A 4,128-nucleotide genomic window follows, 5' to 3' on the forward strand; every position below is an offset into this window, starting at 1 on the left:
CATTAACTGCTGGTGAGTGGATCTTTGGTAGTACAAATGAGGAGAAGAGAGGGACATGTACCTTTGCTGCCTGGATGCTCTGGTCTGTATTATGTGTATTATCAGTCACACTAGCTGCTATATCATTTGATCGGTTTCTCTTTATTGTCAAACCACATCTTCACAAGCGGTTCATGAGACCCTGGGTAGCACTGACCCTCACCATTGCTATATGGATACTATCTGCTGTGATAGGTGCTGGGCCATTCATCGATATTGGACACTACAGCTATAGTGATGAATTAGGTTATTGTACTCTAATTGGTGTTGACCTTGCAGCCTTTGTTGTAATTCTTGTTACAATCTTCCTTGTTGTTGGAACAATATTCATCACTTCTCTTTGGACCTTTTGTTTCACTAGAAGCTACTTCAAAGCTCAGTCAGTGATAGCAGGAGAGAGTGTGTATGCCTCAAAGAAGAAGAGACTCTTTGGAATATTTGGAAGCATGTTAATCATCCATGGAACAGGTTATTTAGTAGCAGCTTTAGGCTTCCTTCTACGGATCTTCATTTTTTTACCATATGAGTTTTTTATTATAAGCCGCATTGTTTTTTTCTTTGTTACAATAGCCAGTTCTATTATCCAGTCATACTTCAGGCCTGAGATTAAGAGTGTTCTAGTCTCACGCTGTCCTCTTCTCTTTACTTGTGTTTGCTGTTCATGTATACATGCTGTTTGCTGATGTTAATCATTTATAGTACATATATAATTTGCTGTAGAGTGTGGAGTATGTATCTACTTTTGTTTAATTTTGTTATTAATTTTTTTGTGTGTAACTCTTAATGCGTTGCAAGCAATGTATTGCCAGCAAAAATTACATACAATATTGCTGTGAGCAATAACCATCATAGAGCTGTTGCACGGAACTAATCAACGTCAGGGTGTGGCTAAAATTGAGCTAAATTGTCCGCCATGTTGGGTGGCAAGAAGGCCAAGAATGAATGGGGGAATGGAGAAAAAATTTGAATAAATTCTGCAGTTGACATTCCAGGCTAATGCAAAGTAGGAGATGAAGATATTGAGTAAAGAAGTCTCTATAATATTCTGCAGCGAAGTATGATATCTCTTTGATGAAAAATCGCAGTTTGTTTCCATTTCTCCATTCATTGTGTGTACATTCTTGCCACTCAAGATGGCTGACAGGAAGCTCCGCCTACCCCATTGATTACATCCGTGCAACAGCTCTATACACAAGGCACCAGTTTGAAGGTAATGTATAGATATTGGTGTGTGATATGGGTGTTTCAGTGGTGTGTTTGTTAAAAAATGGCAGCTAAAAGTAGATTACTGGCTGCTTCAGCTGTTTTGTTAGTTACAGTTTTGAGAAAGATGCAAAAGAGAACTGAAGAAGAAAAACAGATGTGTAGTATGGACACGCAAGTGGATTCTGAATCGTGATGTTCAAGACGCATATAAACATTTGCTAAGGAACTTGAGCTAATGGATGCCTCCAGCTATTAGAGCTTCATTAGGATGAATGCTGCCACATTTGAAGAGCTGCTATGTGTTGTCACTCCCAAAATTACATATAGAGATTCAGTAATGAGTCAAGCCATATCACCTGGAGGACGACTAATTATGACCTTGCATTTTCTGGCTACAGGTATAGACCCCTTTGAGCGAGAATTAGTTTGTGATACCGTATATCTATTCTATATACAAAGAAATAATACCGAACAGGTTTTCATCCGCCATGTGTTACGTCAAAGTTATGCATAGTTCCAATGGCTGATGTGCAAAGTAGAGCATTTTTGCCAAAAAATTTTGTTTTTCTCAACTCAGTATGATGAGATTCTTTGTATCAACTGTTCTTTACTATAGCAAGATATTTTGAAGACTTAAGAAGTCTGGGAGAGCCAGATTGATAAGCTTTTGAGTCTCCGTTGCAGCCCAAAAAGGAAAGCAGGCTCTTACAACAAAAGTATTGCACTATACTTCCTAGGTGGGCTTTCTTCAAAGTGTAGTGACTAGGATCTCCAGGACACAGAAAACACATGCTGCTTGATGTAAAACATGGTGGCCAATTATTGTACATGGGCATATACCATAACTGAGACATTGCAGGGTGATCCATAATTCTTAAATAATAGCATTAAAAGTGCAATGTAGAATAGATTTTGTGTTATAAAAGTAGGATTTTCATTTCATATTTTTGTTGGTCGTTCGGAATCCTACTCGTTCTTGTTTCCATTACTTTTTTTACAAATTTGCTCTAGAATCCTACTCAATCTTGTTTTTTTATTTTTATGTTCTTGTTTGTGTTGATTTTTAATAATATTTAAAGGACAGTGTTGGCTGGCCCATAGGTGTCCATCTTAGTCCATTTTAGAAATTTGCCAAACTTTTGTCCCTCCAAAATAACCTGCTACACACATACATGTATGTACAAGTGTATGCTTGTGTACTGTATATATATATGTAGTTTGATATACCGTAAATCTGGTTACTTTCAGTGGTTATAAAATACAGAATAGAAAATTTAGGTGTTGGAAAATTTCATGTGCTGCCTATTTATCCCAATATATTATTAGGGAAAAAGGAAATATTAGCAATTCTAAATTTAGTATGCCACATTGCTATATGAAAATTACCATCACCCAAAATCAACCATTTTATATTATAACAGCAGGTGTGACTTTTATCACCTACTATGTTGAAATAAAGTGACAAATATTTTTCTTGACATGTGACTAATTTCACTTATTTTTTTTCTTGCTGTATAATTTTTATCCTTTACCCTTTTAATTTTTTAGAATGAGTTCATTCCTGTCAAATATTTTTCAATTGATCGTATTTTTGTAACGAGACACTTGATGCAACTCACCTGGCCGAGTTCCATCAGATAAAGGGTGTGGTCGCTGATTATAATTTAACCCTTGGGGACCTCATGGGAGTCCTGTATGCTTTCTTTAGTAAAATGGGTAAGTATTGATAATACATTTACATGTAAATGTACATGTACATGTGTGTCGTATGATATGTTAGTAACCACTTGTTGAGCGTCCTGATTTGTCAATTGAAATGTGGTATGATATATACATGTACATGGGTAATAATCTGCTGTTACATGTTATTAATGTATGTTCTCATGCCACGAATATACATTATAGTTACTAATTAGTTTACTAATTTTGTAGTCATTAATTTACATGTAGTGGTCCATTAAGCATACAAATTGATTTTGGCAAAGAATGAATGATGTGCACTATTGTCTATATGAAGTGTGGTTTTAAACTACATGTAAGTTCCTTAAAATTAAATTTGCAATTAGCAATGGAGGGCAATTTTTCTTATACTGGTCTTTTCAACACTCCAGCAGTAGCAGCAGTTCTTACTGTTGAGATGATACTAGCTCTGATAGCTAATGGTGTATCACACTCTATCAAAGGAAGTCCTGGAAACAACCATCAACAATATTCTTCACTTCTCTCATACTGGCACATCTTGTTACTCTTGTATTAAATCTACTGTACCTTCCTTTCACTATCATTGCATTAGCTGCTGGTGAGTGGATCTTTGGTAGTACAGATGAGGAGAAAACAGCAACATGTGCCTTTGTTTCTTACTTATACTGGTACATAATAGCTGTTATCACCATAACACTAGCTGCTATATCGTTTGACCGGTTTCTCTTTATTGTCAAACCTCATCTTCACAAGCGGTTCATGAGACCCTGGGTAGTACTAACCCTCACCATTGCTATCTGGTTATTGTCTGCTATCCTTCCGTTCTTTACATTCAAACGAGAGTATGATCCTAATTCTTGCACTATAATTTCATGGAGCTGGAATGAAGTATACCTTCTTACAGTGGCAGCATTCATCATAATTTGAATGATAGTAGTGACTTCAATGTGGACACTGTGTGCTACATGTAGCTATACTACTGACCAATCACTGATATCAGGAGAGAGTGTCTATTCATCAAGGAAACACTTTGGAGTATTTTCCTGTAAGTTAATAGTTTATGGGATATGCTACATACCTGGTCTTATTGAATACTTTCTTTATATATTTTATGATCTTCCTTTATCAGCTGATTATATTGGGGATATGTTCTTTGTCTTCATTGCAGTAGCTAATCCTGTA

The sequence above is a fragment of the Amphimedon queenslandica genome, unplaced genomic scaffold, assembly GCF_000090795.2.
Source record: "Amphimedon queenslandica unplaced genomic scaffold, v1.1 AMPQUscaffold_13317, whole genome shotgun sequence".
In the NCBI taxonomy this organism is placed as follows: Eukaryota; Metazoa; Porifera; class Demospongiae; order Haplosclerida; family Niphatidae; genus Amphimedon; species Amphimedon queenslandica.